The sequence below is a fragment of the Amblyomma maculatum genome, chromosome 11 (genome assembly GCF_055883805.1).
Source record: "Amblyomma maculatum isolate TAMU_Amacu chromosome 11, ASM5588380v1, whole genome shotgun sequence".
Taxonomy (NCBI): domain Eukaryota; kingdom Metazoa; phylum Arthropoda; class Arachnida; order Ixodida; family Ixodidae; genus Amblyomma; species Amblyomma maculatum.
The window spans coordinates 135487777-135503960 of NC_139354.1; positions in this window are offsets into that span (position 1 = coordinate 135487777).

Consider the following 16184-nt stretch of genomic DNA (forward strand, 5'->3'; position numbering starts at 1 on the left):
GTCGGCGAGTCCAAGGAAACCGTAGGGAATGTTACTTTATGTTCTTTTTTTTAATGTTTACTAGCAAATCAAAGAAATTAGTAATGTAATCTTGTTTAGGTGAAGATAATTAAACACAAAAGTGGCAGAAAAAACAACGTGTTGATGGTGGGAACCGAACCCACGACCTCCGAATATCGCGTCCGGTGCTCTTCCAACTGAGCTAAATCGGCCGCTGTCCCCCCTGCTACTTGCTTGTGTATTTATGTTGTCTGTTATACGAACCTTGAGAGTGTTCACCAGCGCCACCCTCAACCATAGCGGCGGACGTAGAACGTCCTTTGTTACCGCCAGCGTCAAGTAGAACGTGATCAAGAGCGAGGGCGAAAGCTGCGCTAGAACCCTCCTACGCTACCTATGGCTTCAGGACTGCCACAACCGGGACCCCCGTGAGCTACAAGCAGAACAATTAAGGGGAAATGAGGCTGCTCGTTATAATACACGAAGGAAAGAAGCCAACAGTCGGCGAGGCCAAGGAAAGCGTAGGGGATGTTAATATTTACTAGCAAATCAAAGAAATTAGTAATCTTGTTTAGGTGAAGATAATTAAGCACAAACTGGCAGAAAAAACAACGTGCCGATGGTGGGAACCGAACCAACGACCTCCGAATATCGCGTCCGGTGCTCTTCCAACTGAGCTACATCGGCCGCTGTCCCCCCTGCTACTTGCTTGGGTATTTATGTTGTCTGTATACGAACCTTGAGAGTGTTCACCAGCGCCACCCTCAACCAAAGCGGCGGACGTAGAACGTCCTTTGTTACCGCCAGCATCACGTAGAACGTGATCAAGAGCGAGGGCGAAAGCTCTGCTACAACCCTCTTATGCTACATATGGCTTCAGGACTGCTACAACCGAGACCCCCGTAAGCTACAAGCAGATCAATTAAGGGGAAATGAGGGTGCTCGTTATAATACATGAAGGAAAGAAGCCAACAGTCGGCGAGGCCAAGGAAAGCGTAGGGGATGTTACTTTATGTTCTTTTTTTTAATGTTTACTTGGCAAATCAAAGAAATTAGTAATGTAATCTTGTTTAGGTGAAGATAATTAACACAAAGTAGCAGAAAAACAACGTTCCGATGGTGGGAACCGAACCCACAACCTCCGAATATCGCGTCCGGTGCTCTTCCAACTGAGCTACATCGGCCGCTGTCCCCCCTGCTACTTGCTTGGGTAATAATGTTGTCTGTATACAAACCTTGAGAGTGTTCACCAGTGCCACCCTCAACCATAGTGGCGGACGTAGAACGTCCTTTGCTACTGCCAGCATCATGTAGAACGTGATCATGAGCGAGGGCGAAAGCTGTGCTCGAACCCTCTTATGCTACCTATGGCTTCAGGACTGCCACAATCGAGACCCCCATAAGCTACAAGCAGATCAGTTAAGGGGAAATGAGGGTGCTCGTTATAATACATGAAGGAAAGAAGCCAACAGTCGGCGAGGCCAAGGAAAGCGTAGGGGACGTTACTTTATGCTCTTTTTTTAATGTTTACTTGCAAATCACAGAAATTATTAATGTAATCTTGTTTAGGTGAAGATAATTAAACACAAAGTAGCAGAAAAAAACAACATGCCGATGGTGGGAACCGAACCCACGACCTCCGAATATCGCGTCCGGTGCTCTTCCAACTGAGCTACATCGGCCGCTGTCCCCCCTGCTACTTGCTTGGGTATTTATGTTGTCTGTATACGAACCTTGAGTGTTCACCAGCGCCACCCTCAACCATAGCGGCGGACGTAGAACGTCCTTTGTTACGCCAGCGTCACGTAGAACGTGATCAAGACCGAGGGCGAAAGCTGTGCTACAACCCTCTTATGCTACCTATGGCTTCAGGACTGCCACAACCGAGACCCCCGTAAGCTACAAGCATATCAAATAAGGGGAAATGAGGGTGCTCGTTATAATATATGAAGGAAAGAAGCCAACAGTCGGCGAGGCCAAGGAAAGGGTAGGGGATGTTACTTTATATTCTTTTTTTAATGTTTACTAGCAAATCAAAGAAATTGGTAATGTAATCTTGTTTAGCTGAAGATAATTAAACACAAAGTGGCAGAAAAAACAACGTGCCGATGGTGGGAACCGAACCCACGACCTCCGAATATCGCGTCCGGTGCTCTTCCAACTGAGCTACATCGGCCGCTGTCCCCCCTGCTACTTGCTTGGGTATTTATGTTGTCTGTATACGCACCTTCAGAGTGTTCACCAGCGCCACGCTCAACCATAGCGGCGGACGGAGAACATCCTTTGTTACCGCCAGCATCATGTAGAACGTGATCAAGAGCGAGGGCGAAAGCTGTGCTACAACCCTCTTATGCTACCTATGGCTTCAGGACTGCCACAACCGAGACCCCCGTAAGCTACAAGCAGATCAAATAAGGGGAAATGAGGGTGCTCGTTATAATACATGAAGGAAAGAAGCCAACAGTCGGCGAGGCCAAGGAAAGCGTAGGGGATGTTACTTTATGTTATTTTTTTTAATGTTTACTCGCAAATCACAGAAATTAGTAATGTAATCTTGTTTAGGTGAAGATAAATAAACATCAAGTAGCAGAAAAAACAATGTGGCGATGGTGGGAACCGAACCCACAGCCTCCGAACATCGCGTCCGGTGCTCTTCCAACTGAGCTACATCGGCCGCTGTCCCCCCTGCTACTTGCTTGGATATTTATGTTGTCTGTATACGAACCTTGAGAGTGTTCACCAGCGCCACCCTCAACCATAGCGGCTGACGTAGAACGTCCTTTGTTACCGCCAGCGTCACGTAGAACTTGATCAAGAGCGAGGGCGAAAGCTGTGCTAGAACCCTCTTACGCTACCTATGGCTTCAGGACTGCCACAACCGAGACCTCCGTAAGCTACAAGCAGAACAATTAAGGGGAAATGAGGGTGCTCGTTATAATACATGAAGGAAAGAAGCCAACAGTCGGCGAGGCCAAGGAAAGCATAGGGGATGTTACTTTGTGTTCTTTTTTTTAAATGTTTACTTGGCAATTCAAAGAAATTAGTAATGTAATCGTGTTCAGGTGAAGATAATTAAACACAAAGCAGCAGAAAAAATAACGTGCCGATGGTGGGAACCGAACCCACGACCTCCGAATATCGCGTCCGGTGCTCTTCCAACTGAGCTACATCGGCCGCTGTCCCCCCTGCTACTTGCTTGGGTATTTATGTTGTCTGTTATACGAACCTTGAGAATGTTCACCAGCGCCACCCTCAACCATAGCGGCGGACGTAGAACGTCCTTTGTTACGCCAGCGTCACGTAGAACGTGATCAAGACCGAGGGCGAAAGCTGTGCTAGAACCCTCTTACAGTACCTATGGCTTCAGTACTGCCACAATCGGGACCCCCATAAGCTACAAGCAGATCAGTTAAGGGGAAATGAGGGTGCTCGTTATAATACATGAAGGAAAGAAGCCAACAGTCAGTGAGGCCAAGGAAAGCGTAGGGAATGTTACTTTATGTCCTTTTTTTATTGTTTACTTGACAAATCAAAGAAATTAGTAATGTAATCTTGTTTAGGTGAAGATAATTAAACACAATGTAGCAGAAAAAACAACGTGCCGATGGTGGGAACCGAACCCAGGACCTCCGAATATCGCGTCTGGTTCTCTTCCAATTGAGCTACATCGGCCACTGTCCCCCCTGCTACTTGCTTGGGTATTTATGTTGTCTGTATACGAACCTTGAGAGTGTTCACCAGCGCCACCCTCAACCATAGCGGCGGACGTAGAGCGTCCTTTGTTACCGCCAGCATCACATAGAACGTGATCAAGAGCGAGGGCGAAAGCTGTGCTAGAGAGCTCTTACACTACCTATGGCTTCAGGACTGCCACAACCGAGACCCCCGTAAGCTACAAGCAGATCAATTAAGGGGAAATGAGGGTGCTCGTTATAATACATGAAGGAAAGAAGCCAACAGTCGGCGAGGCAAAGGAAAGCGTAGGGGATGTTACTTTATGTTATTTTTTTTAATGTTTACTAGCACATCAAAGAAATTAGTAATGTAATCTTGTTTAGGTGAAGATAATTAAACACAAAGTGGCAGAAAAAACAACGTGCCGATGCTGGGAACCTAACCCACGACCTCGGAATATCGCGTCCGGTGCTCTTCCAACTGAGCTACATCGGCCGCTGTCCCCCCTGCTACTTGCTTGGGTATTTATGTTGTCTGTATACGAACCTTGAGAGTGTTCACCAGCGCCACCCTCAACCATAGCGGCGGACGTAGAATGTCCTTTGTTACCGCCAGCGTCACGCAGAGCGTGATCAAGAGCGAGGGCGAAAGCTGTGCTAGAACCCTCTTACGCTACCTATGGCTTCAGGACTGCCACAACCGAGACCTCTGTAAGCTACAAGCAGAACAATTAAGGGGAAATGAGGGTGCTCGTTATAATACATGAAGGAAAGAAGCCAACAGTCGGCGAGGCCAAGGAAAGCGTAGGGGATGTTACTTTGTGTTCTTTTTTTTTAAATGTATACTTGGCAATTCAAAGAAATTAGTAATGTAATCTTGTTCAGGTGAAGATAATTAAACACAAAGCAGCAGAAAAAATAACGTGCCGATTGTGGGAACCGAACCCACGACCTCCGAATATCGCGTCCGGTGCTCTTCCAACTGAGCTACATCGGCCGCTGTCCCCCCTGCTACTTGCTTGGGTATTTATGTTGTCTGTTATACGAACCTTGAGAGTGTTCACCAGCACCAACCTCAACCATAGCGGCGGACGTAGAACGTCCTTTGTTACGCCAGCGTCACGTAGAACGTGATCAAGACCGAGGGCGAAAGCTGTGCTAGAACCCTCTTACAGTACCTATGGCTTCAGTACTGCCACAACCGAGACCCCCGTAAGCTACAAGCAGATCAATTAAGGGGAAATGAGGGTGCTCGTTATAATACATGAAGGAAAGAAGCCAACAGTCGGTGAGGCCAAGGAAACCGTAGGGGATGTTACTTTATGTTCTTTTTTTTAATGTTTACTAGCAAATCAAAGAAATTAGTAATGTAATCTTGTTTAGGTGAAGATAATTAAACACAAAGTGGCAGAAAAACCGTGTTGATGGTGGGAACCGAACCACGACCTCCGAATATCGCGTCCGGTGCTCTTCCAACTGAGCTAAATCGGCCGCTGTCCCCCCTGCTACTTGCTTGGGTATTTATGTTGTCTGTTATACGAGCCTTGAGAGTGTTCACCAGCGCCACCCTCAACCATAGCGGCGGACGTAGAGCGTCCTTTGTTACCGCCAGCATCACATAGAACGTGATCAAGAGCGAGGACGAAAGCTGTGCTACAGAGCTCTTACACTACCTATGGCTTCAGGACTGCCACAACCGAGACCCCCGTAAGCTACAAGCAGATCAATTAAGGGGAAATGAGGGTGCTCGTTATAATACATGAAGGAAAGAAGCCAACAGTCGGCGAGGCCAAGGAAAGGGTAGGGGATGTTACTTTATGTTATTTTTTTTAATGTTTACTAGCACATCAAAGAAATTAGTAATGTAATCTTGTTTAGGTGAAGATAATTAAACACAAAGTGGCAGAAAAAACAACGTGCCGATGCTGGGAACCGAACCCACGACCTCCGAATATCGCGTCCGGTGCTCTTCCAACTGAGCTACATCGGCCGCTGTCCCCCCTGCTACTTGCTTGGGTATTTATGTTGTCTGTATACGAACCTTGAGAGTGTTCACCAGCGCCAGCCTCAACCATAGCGGCGGACGTAGAACGTCCTTTGTTACCGCCAGCGTCACGTAGAGCGTGATCAGGAGCGAGGGCGAAAGCTGTGCTAGAACCCTCTTAGGCTACCTATGGCTTCAGGACTGCCACAACCGAGACCTCTGTAAGCTACAAGCAGAACAATTAAGGGGAAATGAGGGTGCTCGTTATAATACATGAAGGAAAGAAGCCAACAGTCGGCGAGGCCAAGGAAAGCGTAGGGGATGTTACTTTGTGTTCTTTTTTTTAAATGTATACTTGGCAATTCAAAGAAATTAGTAATGTAATCTTGTTCAGGTGAAGATAATTAAACACAAAGCAGCAGAAAAAATAACGTGCCGATTGTGGGAACCGAACCCACGACCTCCGAATATCGCGTCCGGTGCTCTTCCTACTGAGCTACATCGGCCGCTGTCCCCCCTGCTACTTGCTTGGGTATTTATGTTGTCTGTTATACGAACCTTGAGAGTGTTCACCAGCGCCAACCTCAACCATAGCGGCGGACGTAGAACGTCCTTTGTTACGCCAGCGTCACGTAGAACGTGATCAAGACCGAGGGCGAAAGCTGTGCTAGAACCCTCTTACAGTACCTATGGCTTCAGTACTGCCACAACCGAGACCCCCGTAAGCTACAAGCAGATCAATTAAGGGGAAATGAGGGTGCTCGTTATAATACATGAAGGAAAGAAGCCAACAGTCGGCGAGGCCAAGGAAACCGTAGGGAATGTTACTTTATGTTCTTTTTTTTAATGTTTACTAGCAAATCAAAGAAATTAGAAATGTAATCTTGTTTAGGTGAAGATAATTAAACACAAAAGTGGCAGAAAAAACAACGTGTTGATGGTGGGAACCGAACCCACGACCTCCGAATATCGCGTCCGGTGCTCTTCCAACTGAGCTAAATCGGCCGCTGTCCCCCCTGCTACTTGCTTGTGTATTTATGTTGTCTGTTATACGAACCTTGAGAGTGTTCACCAGCGCCACCCTCAACCATAGCGGCGGACGTAGAACGTCCTTTGTTACCGCCAGCGTCAAGTAGAACGTGATCAAGAGCGAGGGCGAAAGCTGCGCTAGAACCCTCCTACACTACCTATGGTTTCAGGACTGCCACAACCGGGACCCCCGTGAGCTACAAGCAGAACAATTAAGGGGAAATGAGGCTGCTCGTTATAATACACGAAGGAAAGAAGCCAACAGTCGGCGAGGCCAAGGAAAGCGTAGGGGATGTTAATATTTACTAGCAAATCAAAGAAATTAGTAATCTTGTTTAGGTGAAGATAATTAAGCACAAACTGGCAGAAAAAACAACGTGCCGATGGTGGGAACCGAACCAACGACCTCCGAATATCGCGTCCGGTGCTCTTCCAACTGAGCTACATCGGCCGCTGTCCCCCCTGCTACTTGCTTGGGTATTTATGTTGTCTGTATACGAACCTTGAGAGTGTTCACCAGCGCAACCCTCAACCAAAGCGGCGGACGTAGAACGTCCTTTGTTACCGCCAGCATCACGTAGAACGTGATCAAGAGCGAGGGCGAAAGCTCTGCTACAACCCTCTTATGCTACATATGGCTTCAGGACTGCTACAACCGAGACCCCCGTAAGCTACAAGCAGATCAATTAAGGGGAGATGAGGGTGCTCGTTATATACATGAAGGAAAGAAGCCAACAGTCGGCGAGGCCATGGAAAGCGTAGGGGATGTTACTTTATGTTCTTTTTTTTAATGTTTACTTGGCAAATCAAAGAAATTAGTAATGTAATCTTGTTTAGGTGAAGATAATTAACACAAAGTAGCAGAAAAACAACGTTCCGATGGTGGGAACCGAACCCACAACCTCCGAATATCGCGTCCGGTGCTCTTCCAACTGAGCTACATCGGCCGCTGTCCCCCCTGCTACTTGCTTGGGTAATAATGTTGTCTGTATACAAACCTTGAGAGTGTTCACCAGCGCCACCCTCAACCATAGTGGCGGACGTAGAACGTCCTTTGCTACTGCCAGCATCATGTAGAACGTGATCATGAGCGAGGGCGAAAGCTGTGCTCGAACCCTCTTACGCTACCTATGGCTTCAGGACTGCCACAATCGAGACCCCCATAAGCTACAAGCAGATCAGTTAAGGGGAAATGAGGGTGCTCGTTATAATACATGAAGGAAAGAAGCCAACAGTCGGCGAGGCCAAGGAAAGCGTAGGGGACGTTACTTTATGCTCTTTTTTTAATGTTTACTTGCAAATCACAGAAATTAATAATGTAATCTTGTTTAGGTGAAGATAATTAAACACAAAGTAGCAGAAAAAAACAACATGCCGATGGTGGGAACCGAACCCACGACCTCCGAATATCGCGTCCGGTGCTCTTCCAACTGAGCTACATCGGCCGCTGTCCCCCCTGCTACTTGCTTGGGTATTTATGTTGTCTGTATACGAACCTTGAGTGTTCACCAGCGCCACCCTCAACCATAGCGGCGGACGTAGAACGTCCTTTGTTACGCCAGCGTCACGTAGAACGTGATCAAGACCGAGGGCGAAAGCTGTGCTACAACCCTCTTATGCTACCTATGGCTTCAGGACTGCCACAACCGAGACCCCCGTAAGCTACAAGCAGATCAAATAAGGGGAAATGAGGGTGCTCGTTATAATACATGAAGGAAAGAAGCCAACAGTCGGCGAGGCCAAGGAAAGGGTAGGGGATGTTACTTTATGTTCTTTTTTTAATGTTTACTAGCAAATCAAAGAAATTAGTAATGTAATCTTGTTTAGGTGAAGATAATTAAACACAAAGTGGCAGAAAAAACAACGTGCCGATGGTGGGAACCGAACCCACGACCTCCGAATATCGCGTCCGGTGCTCTTCCAACTGAGCTACATCGGCCGCTGTCCCCCCTGCTACTTGCTTGGGTATTTATGTTGTCTGTATACGCACCTTCAGAGTGTTCACCAGCGCCACGCTCAACCATAGCGGCGGACGGAGAACATCCTTTGTTACCGCCAGCATCATGTAGAACGTGATCAAGAGCGAGGGCGAAAGCTGTGCTACAACCCTCTTATGCTACCTATGGCTTCAGGACTGCCACAACCGAGATCCCCGTAAGCTACAAGCAGATCAAATAAGGGGAAATGAGGGTGCTCGTTATAATACATGAAGGAAAGAAGCCAACAGTCGGCGAGGCCAAGGAAAGCGTAGGGGATGTTACTTTATGTTATTTTTTTTAATGTTTACTCGCAAATCACAGAAATTAGTAATGTAATCTTGTTTAGGTGAAGATAAATAAACATCAAGTAGCAGAAAAAACAATGTGGCGATGGTGGGAACCGAACCCACAGCCTCCGAATATCGCGTCCGGTGCTCTTCCAACTGAGCTACATCGGCCGCTGTCCCCCCTGCTACTTGCTTGGTTATTTATGTTGTCTGTATACGAACCTTGAGAGTGTTCACCAGCGCCACCCTCAACCATAGCGGCTGACGTAGAACGTCCTTTGTTACCGCCAGCGTCACGTAGAACTTGATCAAGAGCGAGGGCGAAAGCTGTGCTAGAACCCTCTTACGCTACCTATGGCTTCAGGACTGCCACAACCGAGACCTCCGTAAGCTACAAGCAGAACAATTAAGGGGAAATGAGGGTGCTCGTTATAATACATGAAGGAAAGAAGCCAACAGTCGGCGAGGCCAAGGAAAGCATAGGGGATGTTACTTTGTGTTCTTTTTTTTAAATGTTTACTTGGCAATTCAAAGAAATTAGTAATGTAATCGTGTTCAGGTGAAGATAATTAAACACAAAGCAGCAGAAAAAATAACGTGCCGATGGTGGGAACCGAACCCACGACCTCCGAATATCGCGTCCGGTGCTCTTCCAACTGAGCTACATCGGCCGCTGTCCCCCCTGCTACTTGCTTGGGTATTTATGTTGTCTGTTATACGAACCTTGAGAGTGTTCACCAGCGCCACCCTCAACCATAGCGGCGGACGTAGAACGTCCTTTGTTACGCCAGCGTCACGTAGAACGTGATCAAGACCGAGGGCGAAAGCTGTGCTAGAACCCTCTTACAGTACCTATGGCTTCAGTACTGCCACAATCGGGACCCCCATAAGCTACAAGCAGATCAGTTAAGGGGAAATGAGGGTGCTCGTTATAATACATGAAGGAAAGAAGCCAACAGTCGGCGAGGCCAAGGAAAGTGTATAGGACGTTACTTTATGTTCTTTTTTTTAATGTTTACTTGCAAATCACAGAAATTAATAACGTGATCTTGTTTAGGTGAAGATAATTAAACACAAAGTGGCAGAAAAAACAACGTGCCGATGGTGGGAACCGAACCCACGACCTCCGAATATCGCGTCCGGTGCTCTTCCAACTGAGCTACATCGGCCGCTGTCCCCCCTGCTACTTGCTTGGGTATTTATGTTGTCTGTTATACGAACCTTGAGAGTGTTCACCAGCGCCAACCTCAACCATAGCGGCGGACGTAGAACGTCCTTTGTTACGCCAGCGTCATGTAGAACGTGATCAAGACCGAGGGCGAAAGCTGTGCTAGAACCCTCTTACAGTACCTATGGCTTCAGTACTGCCACAACCGAGACCCCCGTAAGCTACAAGCAGATCAATTAAGGGGAAATGAGGGTGCTCGTTATAATACATGAAGGAAAGAAGCCAACAGTCGGCGAGGCCAAGGAAAGCGTAGGGGATGTTACTTTGTGTTCTTTTTTTTAAATGTATACTTGGCAATTCAAAGAAATTAGTAATGTAATCTTGTTTAGGTGAAGATAATTAAACACGAAGTGGCAGAAAAAACAACGTGCCGATGCTGGGAACCGAACCCACGACCTCCGAATATCGCGTCCGGTGCTCTTCCAACTGAGCTACATCGGCCGCTGTCCCCCCTGCTACTTGCTTGGGTATTTATGTTGTCTGTATACGAACCTTGAGAGTGTTCACCAGCGCCACCCTCAACCATAGCGGCGGACGTAGAACGTCCTTTGTTACCGCCAGCGTCACGCAGAGCGTGATCAAGAGCGAGGGCGAAAGCTGTGCTAGAACCCTCTTACGCTACCTATGGCTTCAGGACTGCCACAACCGAGGCCCCCGTAAGCTACAAGCAGATCAATTAAGGGGAAATGAGGGTGCTCGTTATAATACATGAAGGAAAGAAGCCAACAGTCGGCGAGGCCAAGGAAAGCGTAGGGGATGTTACTTTATGTTATTTTTTTTAATGTTTACTAGCACATCAAAGAAATTAGTAATGTAATCTTTTTTGGGTGAAGATAATTAAACACAAAGTGGCAGAAAAAACAACGTGCCGATGCTGGGAACCGAACCCACGACCTCCGAATATCGCGTCCGGTGCTCTTCCAACTGAGCTACATCGGCCGCTGTCCCCCCTGCTACTTGCTTGGGTATTTATGTTGTCTGTATACGAACCTTGAGAGTGTTCACCAGCGCCACCCTCAACCATAGCGGCGGACGTAGAACGTCCTTTGTTACCGCCAGCGTCACGTAGAGCGTGATCAAGAGCGAGGGCGAAAGCTGTGCTAGAACCCTCTTACAGTACCTATGGCTTCAGTACTGCCACAACCGAGACCCCCGTAAGCTACAAGCAGATCAATTAAGGGGAAATGAGGGTGCTCGTTATAATACATGAAGGAAAGAAGCCAACAGTCGGGGAGGCCAAGGAAACCGTAGGGGATGTTACTTTTTGTTCTTTTTTTAATGTTTACTAGCAAATCAAAGAAATTAGTAATGTAATCTTGTTTAGGTGAAGATAATAAACACGAAGTGGCAGAAAAAACAACGTGCCGATGGTGGGAACCGAACCCACGACCTCCGAATATCGCGTCCGGTGCTCTTCCAACTGAGCTAAATCGGCCGCTGTCCCCCCTGCTACTTGCTTGGGTATTTATGTTGTCTGTATATGAACCTTGAGAGTGTTCACCAGCGCCACCCTCAACCATAGCGGCGGACGTAGAACGTCCTTTGTTACCGCCAGCGTCACGTAGAAAGTGATCAAGAGCGAGGGCGAAAGCTGCGCTAGAACCCTCCTACGCTACCTATGGCTTCAGGACTGCCACAACCGAGACCCCCATAAGCTACAAGCAGAACAATTAAGGGGAAATGAGGCTGCTCGTTATAATACATGAAGGAAAGAAGCCAACAGTCGGCGAGGCCAAGGAAAGCGTAGGGGATGTTAATATTTACTAGCAAATCAAAGAAATTAGTAATGTAATCTTGTTTAGGTGAAGATAATTAAGCACAAACTGGCAGAAAAAACAACGTGCCGATGGTGGGAACCGAACCAACGACCTCCGAATATCGCGTCCGGTGCTCTTCCAACTGAGCTACATCGGCCGCTGTCCCCCCTGCTACTTGCTTGGGTATTTATGTTGTCTGTATACGAACCTTGAGAGTGTTCACCAGCGCCACCCTCAACCATAGCGGCGGACGTAGAACGTCCTTTGTTACCGCCAGCATCACGTAGAAGGTCATCAAGAGCGAGGGCGAAAGCTGTGCTAGAACCCTCTTACGCTACCTATGGCTTCAGGACTGCCACAACCGAGACCTCCGTAAGCTACAAGCAGAACAATTAAGGGGAAATGAGGGTGCTCGTTATAATACATGAAGGAAAGAAGCCAACAGTCGGCGAGGCCTAGGAAAGCGTAGGGGATGTTACTTTGTGTTCTTTTTTTTAAATGTTTACTTGGCAATTCAAAGAAATTAGTAATGTAATCTTCTTCAGGTGAAGATAATTAAACACAAAGCAGCAGAAAAAATAATGTGCCGATGATGGGAACCGAACCCACGACCTCCGAATATCGCGTCCGGTGCTCTTCCAACTGAGCTACATCGGCCGCTGTCCCCCCTGCAACTTGCTTGGGTATTTATGTTGTCTGTTATACGAACCTTGAGAGTGTTCACCAGCGCCACCCTCAACCATAGCGGCGGACGTAGAACGTCCTTTGCTATGCAAGCGTCACGTAGAACGTGATCAAGACCGAGGGCGAAAGCTGTGCTAGAACCCTCTTACAGTACCTATGGCTTCAGTACTGCCACAACCGAGACCCCGTAAGCTACAAGCAGATCAATTAAGGGGAAATGAGGGTGCTCGTTATAATACATGAAGGAAAGAAGCCAACAGTCGGCGAGGCCAAGGAAACCGTAGGGAATGTTACTTTATGTTCTTTTTTTTAATGTTTACTAGCAAATCAAAGAAATTAGTAATGTAATCTTGTTTAGGTGAAGATAATAAACACAAAGTGGCAGAAAAAACAATGTGCCGATGGTGGGAACCGAACCCACGACCTCCGAATATCGCGTGCGATGCTCTTCCAACTGAACTACGTCGGCTGCTGTCCGCCCTGCTACTTGCTTGGGTATTTATGTTGTCTGTATACGAACCTTGAGAGTGTTCACCAGCGCCACCCTCAACCATAGCGGCGGACGTAGAACGTCCTTTGTTACCGCCAGCATCACGTAGAACGTGATCAAGAGCGAGGGCGAAAGCTCTGCTACAACCCTCTTATGCTACCTATGGCTTCAGGACTGCCACAACCGAGACCCCCGTAAGCTACAAGCAGATCAATTAAGGGGAAATGAGGGTGCTCGTTATAATACATGAAGGAAAGAAGCCAACAGTCGGCGAGGCCAAGGAAAGCGTAGGGGATGTTACTTTATGTTCGTTTTTTTTAAATGTTTACTTTGCAAATCAAAGAAATTAGTAATGTAATCTTGTTTAGGTGAAGATAATTAAACACAAAGTAGCAGAAAAACAACGTGCCGATGGTGGGAACCGAACCCACTACCTCCGAATATTTCGTCCGGTGCTCTTCCAAATGAGCTACATCGGCCGCTGTCCCCGCTGCTACTTGCTTGGGTAATAATGTTGTCTGTATACAAACCTTGAGAGTGTTCACCAGCGCCACCCTCAACCATAGTGGCGGACGTAGAATGTCCTTTGCTACGCCAGCATCACGTAGAACGTGATCATGAGCGAGGGCGAAAGCTGTGCTAGAACCCTCTTACACTACCTATGGCTTCAGGACTGCCACAATCGAGACCCCCGTAAGCTACAAGCAGATCAATTAAGGGGAAATGAGGGTGCTCGTTATAATACATGAAGGAAAGAAGCCAACAGTCAGTGAGGCCAAGAAAGCGTAGGGAATGTTACTTTATGTTCTTTTTTTAAATGTTTACTTGGGAAATCAAAGAAATTAGTAATGTAATCTTGTTTAGGTGAAGATAAATAAACACAAAGTAGCAGAAAAAACAATGTGGCGATGGTGGGAACCGAACCCACAGCCTCCGAATATCGCGTCCGGTGCTCTTCCAACTGAGCTACATCGGCCGCTGTCCCTCCTGCTACTTGCTTGGGTATTTATGTTGTCTGTATACGAACCTTGAGAGTGTTCACCAGCGCCACCCTCAACCCTAGCGGCGGACGTAGAACGTCCTTTGCTACCGCCAGCGTCACGTAGAACGTGATCAAGAGCGAGGGCGAAAGCTGTGCTAGAACCCTCTTACGCTACCTATGGCTTCAGGACTGCCACAACCGAGACCTCCGTAAGCTACAAGCAGAACAATTAAGGGGAAATGAGGGTGCTCGTTATAATACATGAAGGAAAGAAGCCAACAGTCGGCGAGGCCAAGGAAAGCGTAGGGGATGTTACTTTGTGTTCTTTTTTTTAAATGTTTACTTGGCAATTCAAAGAAATTAGTAATGTAATCTTGTTCAGGTGAAGATAATTAAACACAAAGCAGCAGAAAAAATAACGTGCCGATGGTGGGAACCCAACCCACGACCTCCGAATATCGCATCCGATGCTCTTCCAACTGAGCTACATCGGCCGCTGTCCCCCCTGCTACTTGCTTGGGTATTTATGTTGTCTGTTATACGAACCTTGAGAGTGTTCACCAGCGCCACCCTCAACCATAGCGGTGGACGTAGAACGTCCTTTGTTACGCCAGCGTCACGTAGAACGTGATCAAGACCGAGGGCGAAAGCTGTGCTAGAACCCTCTTACAGTACCTATGGCTTCAGTACTGCCACAACCGAGACCCCCGTAAGCTACAAGCAGATCAATTAAGGGGAAATGAGGGTGCTCGTTATAATACATGAAGGAAAGAAGCCAACAGTCGGCGAGGCCAAGGAAACCGTAGGGGATGTTACTTTATGTTCTTTTTTTTAATGTTTACTAGCAAATCAAAGAAATTAGTAATGTAATCTTGTTTAGGTGAAGATAATTAAACACAAAGTGGCAGAAAAAACAACGTGCCGATGGTGGGAACCGAACCCACGACCTCCGAATATCGCGTCCGGTGCTCTTCCAACTGAGCTAAATCGGCCGCTGTCCCCCCTTCTACTTGCTTGGGTATTTATGTTGTCTGTATACGAAACTTGAGAGTGTTCACCAGCGCCACCCTCAACCATAGCGGCGGACGTAGAACGTCCTTTGTTACCGCCAGCGTCCCGTAGAAAGTGATCAAGAGCGAGGGCGAAAGCTGCGCTAGAACCCTCCTACGCTACCTATGGCTTCAGGACTGCCACAACCGAGACCCCCGTAAGCTACAAGCAGAACAATTAGGGGAATTGAGGCTGCTCGTTATATTACATGAAGGAAAGAAGCCAACAGTCGGCGAGGCCAAGGAAAGCATAGGCGATGTTAATATTTACTAGCAAATCAAAGAAATTAGTAATGTAATCTTGTTTAGGTGAAGATAATTAAGCACAAACTGGCAGAAAAAACAACGTGCCGATGGTGGGAACCGAACCAACGACCTCCGAAGAGCGTCCGGTGCTCTTCCAACTGAGCTACATCGGCCGCTGTCCCCCCTGCTACTTGCTTGGGTATTTATGTTGTCTGTATACGAACCTTGAGAGTGTTCACCAGCGCCACCCTCAACCATAGCGGCGGACGTAGAACGTCCTTTGTTACCGCCAGCATCACGTAGAACGTGATCAAGAGCGAGGGCGAAAGCTGTGCTAGAACCCTCTTACGCTACCTATGGCTTCAGGAATGCCACAACCGAGACCTCCGTAAGCTACAAGCAGAACAATTAAGGGGAAATGAGGGTGCTCGTTATAATACATGAAGGAAAGAAGCCAACAGTCGGCGAGGCCAAGGAAAGCGTAGGGGATGTTACTTTGTGTTCTTTTTTTTAAATGTTTACTTGGCAATTCAAAGAAATTAGTAATGTAATCTTGTTCAGGTGAAGATAACTAAACACAAAGCAGCAGAAAAAATAACGTGCCGATGGTGGGAACCGAACCCACGACCTCCGAATATCGCGTCCGGTGCTCTTCCAACTGAGCTACATCGGCCGCTGTCCCCCCTGCTACTTGCTTAGGTATTTATGTTGTCATACCAACCTTGAGAGTGTTCACCAGCGCCACCCTCAACCATAGCGGTGGACGTAGAACGTCCTTTGTTATGCCAGCGTCAC